This window comes from Lontra canadensis, unplaced genomic scaffold (genome assembly GCF_010015895.1).
Source record: "Lontra canadensis isolate GAN:19392208 unplaced genomic scaffold, GSC_riverotter_1.0 scaffold63, whole genome shotgun sequence".
NCBI lineage: Eukaryota > Metazoa > Chordata > Mammalia > Carnivora > Mustelidae > Lontra > Lontra canadensis.
The window spans coordinates 9,213,640-9,228,450 of record NW_022631057.1 but is presented as its reverse complement, the minus strand read 5'-3'; the positions used below and the strand labels follow the sequence as shown (position 1 = coordinate 9,228,450).

The 14,811-nt window shown below is 56.8% G+C and overlaps 1 protein-coding gene across 3 annotated transcripts in view; it reads left to right on the top strand.

Annotated features, from left to right (window-relative positions):
• SYT2 (synaptotagmin 2) overlaps positions 1–14,811 on the top strand; it is a 103,396-nt gene that overhangs the window by 55,271 nt on the left and 33,314 nt on the right. Inside the window, exon 1 of one of the 3 annotated variants that reach the window (XM_032878285.1) lies at positions 8,185–8,436. The exons of 1 other annotated variant lie outside the window; for it this stretch is intronic. The gene's annotated coding sequence lies outside the window, so the exon portion shown is untranslated. Of the gene's footprint in view, positions 1–8,184; positions 8,437–12,996; positions 13,008–14,811 lie in introns of those variants that run through there. One more of the 3 variants, XM_032878287.1, reaches the window with a different exon arrangement.

The window sequence follows — 14,811 nt, the reverse complement described above, 5'->3', positions numbered from 1 at the left end:
GGTGACGGATGGACGGTGAGAAGCACCGCAGCAGGTGGCCTCCCGCCTTGGCCCTGGGGCTCCAGCCGTCCCACCATCGCAGTCCCCCGGCGCTCATCCGTTGTTGTCAAGGATGCAGAAAGCAGGGAAGACAGATTGATCTGGGATGGGTCTCCTGCAGAAGGAGAGGTACCAGCCACTGAAGGAGAGTGAGAGAAAAGAAGCTTAGGAGGTCTGTGTGGTGGATTCTGGGAAAACAGTGAAGATGGGAACTGAACCCCCTCACACTCCCTGTCCCCCCCCCAACATCTGCACGGCCCATGAGTTCCAACTTTGCCACCACCACAACCCTCAACACATGCCCACTTCTCCCCAGCAAGCCAGACTTCCCAACTGTCCTTCTGAGCTGAGATGCCACTCACTCAAGGCAAAGGGGTAGGGGGTGTTCTCTCTCCAGCGGCGTCCTTTCCGTGGGCATCGACTGCCACCCGCTCTGCAGAGAGAGAATCTCAGAGAGAGTTCTGGCTGAATGGCTGTGATGGACACTACTTCAGACTCTCTAATCAACTTCTGTGGCTTATTTTTAAGTGCGTCTCGACTTTCCAATTCTGTAAAATGGGTAGAATAATATTGGAATAGAAATTTACACCTGAAAAGTAGTAACTATTTTTAAAAATATTTTTACTTATTTATTTGACACAGAGAGATGGATAATGAGAGAGAGAGCACAAGCAGGGGGAGCAGCAGGCAGGCAGGCAGGCAGAGGGAGAAGCAGGCTCCCTGCTGAGCAAAGGGCCTGATGTGGGGCTCGATCCCAGCACCCTGGGATCATGACTTGAGCCGAAGGCAGCCGCTTAACCGACTGAGCCACCCAGGTGCCCCGAAGTAGTAACTGTTAATAGGTAGGATTGTGCTGAGGTGGGAGAAGTAACCAGCATAGGGATACAACAGCTGGGGGTCAGAACCAGTTGCTGCCACTCACTGGGTCATTAACATCTTCAGAGCAAGGTTTTCTCTCTGATTTATTAATCAGTGACTTCCAAAGGCATATCTCCTGTCTAAGCCTCCTTCCTGAACTCCAGGCCCGTGTTTCTAAGTGCCCACCAGACATCTCCTAAATCTAGCACAGGTTCCCCACGGAACCCACCTGCAAATGAACTCACAGCTCACATCCCCTTCCCTCACCCGCCCCGCATCCCCCTTTGGGGGAACTACTTCTCTTCGTGAATGACTCCACCATCTTGGAAGGTGGTGAGACACAAGCCCGACATCAGAGCCATCTTGGGCTCCTCTCCCCCACCCTGCACTCCCAGTCACCAGTATGGGGAGTCTTCCTCCCCTTCCTCTTCACTCCCCCTGTGTTCCCTGTCCAGGCTGGGATCATCTCTCACCTGCCTATGGCAGTGGCCCACCTCTTCTCTGTCCAGTGTGGCCACTGAGCTCACTGCTGCTGACAGCACACTGCTTCCAGGCCTTGCACGGGGCCCTCACCTGGGTGGCTTAAAGCTGCCCCCTCCAGGGACTCCTGGGTGGCTCAGTCGGTTAAGCATCTGCCTTCAGCTCAGGTCATGATCCCAGGGTCCTGGGATGGAGCCTTGTGTCAGGCTCCCTGCTCCTTGGGGAGCCTGCTTCTCCCTCTGCCTGCCGCTCCCCCTACTTGTGCTCTCCCTCTCCCTCTGACAAATAAATTCCAATGACCCACTAGACCAAAGTCACGCTAAAAGGAATATACGCTCATGCTATGTCCTGTACATATATCCTCTGACCAGTAGATGGCGACAGAAATGTCACCTTGTGCAAACACGAGTCCCCTCTGGTGATTGTCTCAGGCCAGCTAAAATCCCTGCTCGCAGGTGGGCAGACTGACCTGGAAGCGTGAGGCTTGCCCAGGTAGACAGAGCTCCTCGGACTGCCGCTTACACACCCACGGTAATGGGAGCTGATTACGTTGGCTTCCTGAATTCTCTGGGAAGATCCTCTGACACAAGTCCCTTTCCCTCCTTAGGGCCCCCTGCCAAACAGCTGTTCTTAGATGGCCTACATGTCCGGCCTGAGACTAGAGAGCACTCGGACTCCCTCATGTCCAGGAAAACGGGGGACATGGAGATGATTTGTTCTCTTGTGACAGTAAGACTGGGGCTGAACTTACAGCAGCCTGAGAGACTGGAGGTAGCTGGGTGGTCTTGGACAAGTCATGTCACACCCCAGGAGCTGGATGAGGGCCCCATAGGCCAGCCCTCGGATCCCGGCTCTGGCACTTCCCAGCTTTGTGAACTTGGGCAAATCATTTGCATTTTTGAGCCTCAGTTTACTCAGCTGTGAAATGGGGACAAACACTGATTTCATAAGGTCGTTGTAAAAACTTATGGAGGACCCAGTGTCTCCACCCCTGTCCTGCTTTGGTTAGGAACAAGGGCACATGCTAAGGATTGGCAAGACATGGGACAGAGGAATTGAGAGCATGGCCTCAGAAGCAGAAAATCAGAATCAAATCCTGCATCTTCCACTTCCTAGTTGCATGACCTTGGCAAGTTACTTTACCTCTGTCTACCTCAGTTTCCCCATCTGTAAACTGGGAATAAGAAGATCCTCGGTCCTAAGGTTGTTGCATTAAGTAAGTTCATGCTGAACACTTAAACAGTGCCTGGCACAGAACACGCTCCCCATGTGTGTTTCCTGTCCCCACGGCTGTCACTGTGTTTTAGCATCTCAGTACCCGCCCTGCATCCGCTCCACGCACCCACCTGCTCCTACAGGAAGTCCAGTTCCTAAGTCTGCCGCAGCCGGTGCCTGTGTGGGGTCCTCCTAACGCGTGCTGCCACGTGGCTCTGGGCTGACCCTGCTGTCGGTGTCTTGGTGTCTTGGTTCCCCACACCTTGTCATTGTCCCAGCTGTTCTTTGCAGCCTCTCCCTGCTCCTCCCTCTGATGTGCCCATCAGCCCCGGCTCTCCATCTTTCCCCTGCCCCGCAAGTGCTCTTTCAAAGGGGAGATGGAGAGCAGTATTCCCCACCCCCCACCGTGAAATACTCATCTGAGGGACAGGGTGGCCTGAGCCCGAGGTGTCAGATTTGGGAAGCCAGCCCATGAGACCTCTCTTCAGTTTACACACAGCTCTTTTTCTTTGCAGACCACTGAGTGAGGCAAGGTCAAGTGCCAGCCACTCTCCTCAACCTGGAGGGTCACTCCCTCTAACCCTCAAGCCCTCCTGTGGGGTCTGGTTTATTTTGTCAGCCATATTCCTTCTTTTTGACTATCAGAAACTTCCCGTGTCTAGAGCCCATTACAGGCGAAGTTCAAGCTTCCCTATAATGTGTAACCCCCATGTAAACCAACGGATGCAAATACATACTCCAGAAGAGGAGGGGTGTCCGTGCACACCCCAGATTTAGTGTGTGCAGATGGTTCTTGGCCGTAACTGTCCCAGACTTCTCGCCCCCGACAACACAAAAACTGCCTAGCACACAGTTAATAAACAGCAGCTATTTTTATCAGTTTCCTCACCTGCAAAATAGAGATAATATAAAAATAAGAGCTAACATGTACTAACTACTTATTATGTCCCAGACATTGTTCTAAGTGTCTCACATGTATTGATTCATGTAATATTCATAATGACTGCACAAGATAGATAGCATTTTTGTTCCTAGTTTACAGATGAGGCGCCCAGAGGTTGAGAAACTTGCCCAAGGTTATACAGCTGGAGCCTGCAGTTTTGTTTTTTTTTTAAATATTTTTTATTGATTTATGACAGAGAGAGATAGAGAGGGAATGCAAGTACAGGGGAGCTGGAGAGGGAGAAGCAGGCTCCCCACTGAGCAGGGAGCCCGATATGGGACTCGATCCCAGGACACTGGGATCATGACCTGAGCTGAAGGCAGATACTTAATGACTGAGCCACCCAGGCGCCCCGGAGCCTCAGCGTAGTGTCCACCCTGTCACCTAGGACTGCTGTGAAGATCCCATGATTCTAAGTCTTATGGCCCCATGACAAACACTAGAGACCGCTGCTCAGTGAAGCTGAGGGGGAGGGAGGGACAGGAGTAGGGGTGGCGGGGGAGAGGAGGAGCGGTGCTCTGTTAGCACTAGTGCTAACACTAGTTGGTGGCGGCTGCAGGATTTAGAAGCTCTTTGCAGAAATCCGGTTGCATTTCTGGAAGGGAAGAATGGAGAGTCATTATTTTGTCTGGACAGGTCTGGAGTGGGGAGGGAACTTGGTCAAGGTGAAGAGCTAGGTTGGCTTTTCAACTGTCCTCTTCTATCTCCTCCCCTCTTTCTCTCAGTCACCCTGGGCTCGGGCTGTGGCCTGGGGTTTTCCAGCAAGGCTGCCTTAGCTGCTCCTCCAGAGCACCGGGTGTGGGGCTACTCGTGGAACAGGGCTGGGGGGAAGGGGCTGTCAACCTGCTAAGCACTAGCTTTCAGGAAGGCCCGGGTCACTCACACAGAAAGGAGGACATCCGACCAGCAACAGGACGCCAGCCTGGGGAGCCTGCAAAGTCCTCTTCAGGACACCTCTTCCCCACATGGCCCTCCATCCCCGGGCCCAGGAAACATATGGGCCACAGGAGCCCGATCCTGCGGCGTTGGCCTAGAGCCCAGAGCTCCGGGGCAGCTCCAGAATTTCTGTGTAGGAGGAGCTCAAACTTTGCCATCTCACCGGAAGGGAGGTGAGGGGACTGGTTTTAGCTGGAGATGATTTTCTGGGAGATGCTGATACAGGTCAGGAAGGAGGCTACCTTGCTGCCCTGTGCTAGGTTCTGCCAGTGCCTTCTGCCAAGCTCCAAGCGGGGTTGGGTTGTGCCAGCCGCTGAAGCCAGCGCAGGGTCAGAGCAGAGAAGCCATGTTGGGCTGAAAGGCAAAGCCTGGGTGGGGAGGAAGGAGCCACGGCAGATGCTGACTACTTGGTCCTGGAAGCCTGGGGAGGGCAAGGAGAGCAGATTCACTGAGCACCCCATGGAGAAGCTTAGAAGCAGAGGAATATGGGCCATTCCTTTCTTCCTTCAACCCTCATTCATTTGTATTTCTTTACAACCTTTATTTCTCTAACATGGATATGTGAGGAATGGCACTGTTAGTCTCTCTACATTAATTACCCCTTGTAATCCTTGAGATAACCCTATTTTATAATTAAAATCCCCACATTGCATGTAAGAGAGCTGAGGCTCAGAGAGGTTATGTAATTTGCCCAAGGTCACACAGCATAGCACACAAGTGGCTGTGCCAGGATTTGAGGACCCTGAAACTTAGAACCACTAAGATTTATTGGGTGCTGACTGCACCAGCTGGATGGGCAGGGTTTCCTTTCCCTCCTGGAGCTTACAGTCTAGTTGGGGGGGGTAGTTTCCAGCAGGAAATGGCAAGGGTGACAAGTGCTACAGATGAGAAGCACTGGGTACACAAGAGAGGTCCCAGGGAATTGAGATTGGCAGGCAGTACGGAAGGGAGTTGGTGTGGTGACGTGGGGCAGAGAGGACAAGTGTCCTCCATCAGAGAACAGCTTGTGCAAAGGCTCTGTGGCAGGGAAGAGCACAGCCCTTTCCAGACCTGCAAGATCAGGGCAGCTGGAGCTCAAAGGGTGAGGGAGTTGGGGGATGGCAGGCCGAGCTGGAGGGTGGGCAGGGGCCACATCTAGAAACATCTACAAGAAGGCGGTAGGAGAGAGCCCCTGGGGAACAGGCCCCAGCTGGAGCTATGCAACTCAGCTCAGAGGGTCAGCATGTGAGGTCACAGGACCCAGCTCCATGCTCTTAACTCCCTACCAAAACAACACAGGCACCTGGGGGAGTCACTCCCCCTTTGAGGGCTCCCTATACCTCAGTGAAGAATTGTCCCTTTTTTGCCTTGCTACCTCCTGGGATTGCTTGAAAGGATCAAGTAAAATCACGGCTATAAGCTGTTGCTACCACTCTATAGTGGACTGTGGTGGGGGTGCCCCTCTGGGGCCCTAGGGGCTCTCAGCGAACCCAAGCTAGCTTTTCTCAAAGGACCACACTGCTCCCCCTTCCCCATCTTGACCCAGCCCCCTGCCTGTGCAAATGTCACCTGATCCTTCCCTACCCTATCAGAATCCCACTCCCCCAGGAGGGGAGAGGCCACAGTGGAGGAGGCTTATACATTGAACACAGGGATTTTCATGAGCAGACACAGTCCTATATAAATGCTTTATTTTCTGTCATTAGACCCAATTTAACTGGCAGAAGCTTTGATAAGACTCAGGTATCTTTTCCTCCATTTTACCAGAAAGAGCCAGGGGGTTCCTGTCCTCCATCCCCCAGCATCCACGCAGCAGTCCGTTGCAGTCATCAAGGCATCCGCTGTCCCAGTGTCTCAGGACATCCCAGTCTGTGCCCCATCCAGGCCGCTGAACTTTCAGCCCTTTTATCCCTCCTCCTGGCAAAAAAGCCTTTGGTGGATCTCAAAAGAGAAGCGTTTCTTCCTCTAGAAAAGCAGCAGCCAAGTGACAAGCCCCCTGCAGTGTGGGAGGCCGGCAGCCCTGTGGTCCTCAGTGTGGTGCTGTGGGGGAGAATCCCTAGTGTCCTCCCTGCGGAGCATCTGACCTTGAAGCTTTGATGGTTGATCCCCTTTTCCATCCGAAGGATGGTGAGGGGTCAGCAGAGCTGACCAAAGAGTTCTCGTCGGGCCACGTCCCCTAGCCCACACCTAAACACACACACAGCCGCGCACACACACCCCCTTCCCAACAGCGATGTGCGGCCCCACATCGGTGGGTGGCACACGCTCCCCCACCCTATCACAGCCTGGAAATCCCCGAATCAGCTATTTCTGCAGCCCAGGGGCCGTGACTAGCGAGCTGCTGTTCTAAAGAGAGGCTCCAGCCCAGCCAGAAGCGGCGGGTGTCGCAGTATTGCAGTGGCCAGGCTCTGGGGTGATGTTGTCAGGGGGCTGGGCCAGGGAGAGGGGATTCGCTGCAGGTATGGGGAATTCCCAGGGTTCCTCACACTCTGTGGAGATAAGAAGCCCTGGAAAGCTCTGAGGGACGCCCTCCCCAACACATACACATATGGGAATTTTTTTTGGGGGGGGGGCGGTGCGTGACGGGAGAATCACCTCCTGAGTCAAACCCCAAACTTGATTCTTGAGTCTGGATCTGAAGTGCAGGAGCAAACGGGAGGAAGCTGAGGGGGAGGGGAAGCCGTGGGGAAGAGGGCAGGGGTGGGGTGGGGGGGGGGCTGGGAAGGTCCAGGGATGGGTGGTGGCACCACACCAGCACAAACTGGACGGGGTGAGCTGGAGCCCTGAGGGCGGAGGCACGAGGGTAAGGCCCAGGCAAAGGAGCCCGACCCGGTTCGCAGCCCTCCCCTCCCCTTCCTGCCCTGAGAGTCGGGGCAACTCCTGGTCCTCTCCGTGCTCTGGGAGGGTTGAGGCCTGGCGTCCCCCAAGAGGGAGAAAGAGGAGTTGTGGCAAGCGGGGAGTCTGGGTTCCTCCGGCCGGAGCCCTTTCGGTGGGTTCCTACCTGGGGGCCAGGCCCAGGTCCCGGGCAGGGCACACTTCCCCCTCGGTCCCCAGGGTCCCCTCCACCCGCTTCCTCCCCTTCCCGAGAGACGGGAGGAGAGCCCCGGGTGCCCGTCCCTACTTAACCCTCCCGCCCTGAAGCGGGGGCCTGCGCCCCGTCCGAGCTCTCCGGGCCAGACACCCCCACCGCCCCTTCTCCTCTGCTCTCTGCCTTTTGTCTCCATCACTCCCCTTCTCCCTCCCTTTTCTTTCCGTTCCCGACTCAGGAAAACCTTCATCCGTATCCCCTGAAGCAAATCGGCTCCCTCCTACCCGCTAGTCTGTTCCCGACCGCGCAGCGATCCCCCTCCCCGCGCCCCTCCCCCAGCCAGTCCCCGCTCCCGAGAGGCTCGTAAAGCTCGTGGGTGGCGCGGGTGGGGTGGGGAGTGTCGCAGGAGGGCACGGGGCGGGAGGGAACTCCTCCGCATTGCCCCGCGGGGCTTCGGGGACCCGAGGCCGGCCCCACCCACCGCAAACTTCTCTAGGGGCGCGCCGGGTCGAACCCCTTTCCCCCACGCCGCCTCTCCCTCGCACACACCTCCCCTTCCCTGTCGCCCCTCCCTCCCCGCCCACCGGCGGTCGGGACCCGAGCAGGGGGGCGCGGGGCGTGCGGGGGCGGCCTCCCCCGAGCCGGGATTGCTGAGGTGGGGGCCCTGCGCCGCGGTTTGCGGGGATCGCCCTCGGAGGGGCCGGCACGCGCCGTGTGCAGGCGGATGTGAGGAGCATCTCAATTGGCGGGCGGGGGGAGCGGGATCGGGCTGTTACTACTGCAGAGAGAGAGAGAGCGCGGGCGAGCCGGCGAGCCGGGAGCCGGCGGGCGGGAGGAGAGCCGCAGCGGCCCGGCCCGCCGCGAAGTGGAAAGAGGGGACCGCGACTTCGAGACCCCGGCAGTCCCCGCGCTCTGGCCTCTGGGCGAGCTCACGCCGCACCGCGCACGGACGTCCCCGGTAAGAGCCGCCCCGGGCGGGGACACCCTGCGAGGGCAACGCGTGGTCCCGAGCGCAGCAGCGCGCCGACCATCCGCGGCCACCCGGAGGGCCTGGGGCGCGGGGCGGATGGATGCAGGGTCGCCAATCCGGGACGCTCCGACTTTTTCTGGGCTCGGCGCTCACAGCCGGATAAACTAAGTGCGGGACGGAGCCCGCGGTGGGGGCAGTGGGCTTCGGAAATCCACTTGCTTCCGAACCACCGGGGGTGGGGGGGTGGTCCCGTGGGAAGCGTCCTGAATTATGCCGGGAACCCCTCGCCATTGCCCTGCTTCTCCTCGCGAGTAGCGCGGGACGCGCGCGGGGAGAAGGCGAGAGAGGCCGCGGCGCGGGCACCCGGGGCTAGCGGGGCACGGCAGGAGGCGGTGCGGGGGAGGCCGATGGAGTGGGTGTACTGTGAAAAGTGGGTGCGGGGCACGTGGGGCCCCCCGCCGCCCCCGCCGCAGTGAGGCTGAGCAAAGAGCCCCGCGCGCGGAGCTCGGGAGCCCCCTGGCGCAGAGCGGGACGCGCTGTGGACACTGGCGGTGCGCGGAGCTCTATTCCCTTCCGCGCTCCCAGCGCTGCCGCAGCGCTCTGGGGCTGGAATGGACCGCGGCATCTTCGCCCCTTCCTCTCCTCGAAACTTTTTCATACTCCCAACAAGCGCGGCGGCTCCGTTTGTTGGAGGAAGCCGGGTCCTAAGGATTCTGGCAAGCGGCAGAGCTTGGAGAGACGGGTGGGGGTTGGGGAAGGGGCAACAGCGCAGGAGGAGGGCGTGCTCTATTCAGTTTGCTGTGTGACCTTGGACAAGTTGTTGCACCTCTCTGAACTTCACGAAGATGGAGACACTTGGTGCTCCAGTCAGGAATGGGGACAAGGTGGGGAACAGGGTGGTCAGGGGAACCAGCCTCCGGGATGCCTGTCCCTTGCTTTGGAGCCTAGGAACTCACGCCCTTGATCCAAGGCCTCTCTGCGGGGAGCTCCGGGCTCACTTCCTGGGGAGGAGATGGCAGTGTGGAACTGTGTACCCAGCGTTCCAGGGGAAGTCAGGAAGCTTCCATTCTGACCCAGCCTGTGACCTTGGACAACTCACTTAGTCCTCTGAACCTCAGTCTGGTAATCTGCAGAATGGGGTTTTGGAGCTTCTGGATCTGAAGTCTCCCCGTTCTGACACCTGCAGGCCCCAGCATGCAGGGGAGGCCATTGGAAGGAATGGATGGGGTGCAGCCGCAGGAGCTGCCTTTCTGCTGTGACCTAGCCTCTGGGGAAGCTGTGGGTCCCCGCCCCCTAAGAAAGTCATCAGGGCCTTGAGACCCTCTGCCTGCTCATCCATCATTTCTTCCCACTCGAGAATTTCCAGTCCGCCTGTGAGATTATCCGGCTTCGTAGCGCCATACGTCCTTGCAGGGCGCAGAGCTTCCCTGGGAAGAGATTCCCAGGGACAGATAGGAGTCCCCTGGGCAAAAGGGGGGACGTCAAGGACCCCCCAAGGTCATGCTGTCTGGCCCCTGGCTCTGGACAGGGCTGCATCCACCTCAGACAAGGGTGATCTGAAGGAATTATGTTTAGAAAGATCCTGTCTCTGATTAGAGAGCTCTCCACTACCGTAGCCCCCAGCACTCCACTGGGCAGCCTCGAAGCCTCTGCCATAGGAAAACCTCGTCTCACTCCTTCCCCGGTGAACTCTGGTTTTGTCTGCAGGTGGGATGGGACCTTAGCTTCTCCCTGGGCCTCAGGGTGTCATGGGGGAGAGTCCTGGCTTAAGACAGGAGGCAAGAGTTTCATTCCAGGCCCTGCCTCCAATTTGTGTAACCTTGTGTGACCTTGGGCAAGCCCCTTCCTTGTTCTCCTCACCTGTCCAAGGAGAGGCTTGAACTGAATCACTTCCCCCAGCCCTTCCCACCTTGTGGTTCTGTGGCTGGAGTTCTGAACTGGTGTCTGAGTAGCCAGCAGGGGGCTTGGCTGGGTGATGGGGGCAGGTGGTGCTCCCCAGCCTCAGCCTCACACATGCTTCTGTCCCCAGTGCTTCTGTCCCCAGCGCAGAGACCACCAGAGCCTCAACTACCTATATGGAGGGACCCCTTTTAAGGCCTTGCACGCCAAGGAGTGAATCCTTGGGAGACCCTGGGCTCTACTGGTTGTTAGCTGAGTGACCTTGAGCGAGATACAGGATTTTACATCTTTGAGTTTCAGTTACTCGGTTGAAATGAAAATAGTCGTGGTATTTTAGGATTGTTGTGAGGATTAAACAAGAAATGCTCAAAAAATGCTTCATCCAGTGCTGAGCCCTCTGTGTCCTCAGTGAGTGGTAGCTGCTAGTCATGGTACCCAGAAAGCCTGCTGGAGCCGGTGTGCCTCCCTGTGGAGGGGGCCCTGGGATCTCCTCTGGGCTTCCAGAGCTTCCCTATGGGACGGCTGCCTCTCTCCCTCCCTCTCTCCCTCCCTCTCTCCCCCCCTCTCTCCCCATCCCTCTTTCTCCCTCCCTCTTTCCCCCTCCCTCCTCTTCTCCTTCCTTGTCTCCCTCTTTCCCTCCCTCTCTCCCCCTCCCTCTTTCCCCTTCTCCCTCTCTCTTTCCCCCTCTCCCCCCTCCTCTCTCATCATTAACATCATTCTGCAGCAGAAACTTCATGTGAAAGAAAAAAAACTGCTTGACTTTCCTATAACCTCATACCTGTTTGCCTCTAGCTCTCCCTTCCCCACTGTCTGCCACACCTCTGGTCCCTTCCATCCATGGTGAGGACACATGAGGGTTTGATTCTACTTCCTGAACTTTCCAGGAATGAGCCCCCCCCCCACAAGCCTAGGGAGGGCTGAGACTGGATCCTCAAGGGCAAGGAGCCAGAGGCATGTCTGGGCTGGGTGGAAGGGCTGGCAAAGGTCCTGGCTCAGCCCTGGGGGAACTCTCAGGATCCCAGACCCCAGAGCCAGACCGGATGGGGTGCACTGGTGGGCTGGGAGGAGGGGTGGCAGGACCAGCTCTTGGGGTGACTTTAGGCAAGTGCCATCCACAGTCCTCTGATTCTTCATCTGCAAAGTGAAAGGTTGCTTGAGATGAATCCAAGGTCCTTCCAACCCTTTGGGTTCAGGGCCTGGTTGGCACTGCCCTCGCTGAGGCTCAGTGGGTTGGATGGGAGGTTTGTGGGCATGATCTGGGCATCAAGACTTCCTGCCCCTTGATCACAATTCAAGGACAGCCTGGGGAGAGGGGATGCCGTCTTTCTCTTAGTAAGAATGCTGAGGGTTAAGAGCAAAGGCTTTGCACGTAGGCAGACCTGGGTTCTCATCTTGGCTCTCTCTTCTTATGAATTGTGTGAAGTTGGGCAAATTATGTAAGCTCTCTGAGCCTCAGCTATCTCATCTGTGAATTGGGAAGAAAATTACCTATCGCCTAGGGTTCTTATGAAGATTACATGAGAATAACTTCTATAAAATTCTTCCCAGGACCATGAGTATGGGCATTTCTAGGTGGGGACTGGGTGCTGCATAAGCAATGAGTTTTTGAGGCTCTGTGTTGTCACTAAGGGGGGCTTGGGTTAAAGGAAGGGTGGGGACAGAGCCCACAGCGGTGCAGTTGTCACCAGGCACAGGCTTCTGAGACCGGTTCCCTCTGTGCCCTGGCTTGGGCTTCAGGAGTCTGGATGCATTGGTCCTTGTCCCAGGGCCCGTGGAGGGGTGAGCTCAGCCACAGGGGGCTGCAGGCAGAGTGTGAGACTGTCAGAGAGAGCATGGAGGTTAACAAAACGCGCCCCGTGCTGGGGCTCAGGGAGTACAAGCTGGAGGCGCCACAGCCTTCCACTCAAGGTTAGTCGCGAGGAAAAGGCTGTAAAATGAGGTCTTGGGGAAAAGGCATCTCTGCTCCTGGGGATGGGTTAGGTGAACGGGACCACAGCACGAGGCACTGGAAGAGGCCGTGCGGTTCATCTTATCCAGTCTGACTTTGATTATGGGCAAACTGAGACTCAGGGAGGGGGAGCCCCTTGCCCAGGACCACACGACCTGTTGGTGCCAGGGGTGGCACTGAGTCAGCATCTGGGGGCCCTCGTGCAGTGCTCTTTGCACTCTCCCCAGTAAGTACCAAGCAGGTATTTTCCAGATCTTCTAAAATCAGAGAGCACAAGGCATTATGCCTTGATGGCCACGGAGAGGACAGGGGTCATGGGTGGGAAAGCACCTCCAACCCAATCCTGAGAGCATCTAGTCTGACATTCCCATTTTGCAGATGAGAACACTGAGGTCCCAGAAAAATGACAAGACTAGCAAAAGGTTGCCCCATGTCTGAGACTGTAATTCCCGGGCCAGAGCTCTGGTCGTTTGCCAGATGTCGTAGGCTGTCTCTCCTGGGTCAGACACGCTACGTGGCCGCAGGACAGCCAGAAGGTGAGAAAATAAAACCCAGTGTGCTTGAGAAAGGGACAGAGGACAGAAAGACAAAGCAGAAGAAAGAAAGACAGAAATATTACTCCCATGACCATGATATTCCTTCCAGGCTTTCTTTCTTGACGCGTCTCTGTCGGCCCCTGCTCGGAGCTCTTCTGCTGACAGCCTGCCTTGCCCTCGCCGAGGAAGGAGACAAAAGCCAGCCCCGCTGGTCTCAGTTCCACTGGCAATGCTGAGTGAAAGAAAGTCAATATTTGCCCAGTGGCAAAGGACGGGAAATAAGTCTGACTTGGGATTGAGGTTTGGTGGGGAGGAGAGGGATTCTGAAAAGGAAGGTTGCCGAGTGTAGGGCCTCCCGTGTGAGTTCTTGACTTCTAAAGGAGCCTTTGGGTTTACCGCATTAAATAACCCTTTGTGTCTCGGACAGCATCTGCCTGCTCCATCCTCCTGGCAGCCCTGATCCCTAATAAATTTCCCTTATTGTTTGGAGCCGATGCCTCCCCCAGCTTCCAGCTCCCTGGAGAAATGGGACTTTGAAAGCTTTTACAGAAAGGCCTCGGAGCAGATGCCCATTGAGCGAAGCTCAGGCAGAGCCATACAGAAGCTGCTTCCTTATCTGGGCCTCTGAGCCCAGGGAAAGATGTGGAAAAAGTCCTTGGCAGGTCAAGAGAAGCTGTGAATGATTTTTTCTCCCCCTGCCGTTGTTTTGTTATCTTTCCCCCTTTTTTTTTTTTTCCTTTTTTTCCTCTGCATCCCACTTACTTGTTCTCTGGGTCCTGAATTTGGATAGGGGCTGGGGGGAGGAGGGTTGAAGCCCCCAGCCTTTTCTCACTGAAATGAAATTCTTGACCCCACGGCAGCTGCCGGCTGGTTTAATGGCTTCTGTGATGGCCGTGTTGCTCGTGGAGTCGCATCTTAGCAATGTCACAAAGGGTGCCTTTGGAAGCAGAAGCATTTCTTGTATGAGGCAAATGGGCTTGGTTGAACTGCAGCAGGAAGGACTCAGGTGAGGTATGAGGAAGGACTTCCTAAGGTAGGACTCACCAGCTCTCGGTGAGTCTGCTAGCGGGGAACCGTGGGGGTGAGCTAGCTTTCTCACCTGCCCCGGGAAGAGGCTGCAGTGACCTTCCTGGAGGTCAGCCCTGCCCCCTAAGGCTAACCCTGGTGCTGTAGCTCCCAAACTAATCAGCAGAACCGATGGGCCCTGGAGACCATGCAGCCAGAGTGACCTCCCGCCATCGGGGCCCACTCTGCTGCTGCTGCGGGCTTGGGGCTGAGGGGCTGAGCTGGGGGGATAAGGAGGGCCCTGGGCCTCCCCACCCAGCCTCTCAGGCCCTGGCGGCAGGAGAGTCTCTCAGAGCTGCTGCTCGCAGTGGGGCAGGCCAAGGCTGCCAGCTCGGGGCCTGCCTTCAGCCTGCTCCCCGCTGCTTGGCCAGGGCTGGGCCTTGGGAGCGGCCAGCTGCTCAGGGACAGATAGCAGCCTGTCCCCAGGCTTCCCAGCACATGGCCTCTGGGCAGGAGCACAGCCCCGCTTCCCCGCATCAGGGCTCTATCTTGAGCAGACTCCCTGGGCCTGCCTGGGGACCTCTGCCCCCCCTTTTGGTGGGATTTGGAGCATAAAGATCCTCCTGGGTCCTCGGTACTATGGCACGGTGGCTGAGATCTCGGACGCCAGGGCGCTAGCTTGCCCCAACTCCTTTGGGATTTTGTGGTTTAAACACTTGGAATGTCAGTTTCTTCATCTTTAACATGGAAATAAATCAGCTGGTACGCCAGAGGGTTGACATGAGAAGTTCAGGAAGAGCAAGTACCTGGCGTTCTGTGCTAGCACAGCTGTTGTTATGGGGCTTCTTAAAACCGAAAAAGGAGGGGCGCCTGGGTGGCTCAGTGGGTTAAGCCTCTGCCTTCAGCTCAGGTCATGATCTCAAGGTCCTGGGATCGAGCCCCGCATCAGGCTCTCTGCTCAGCAGGGAGCCTGCT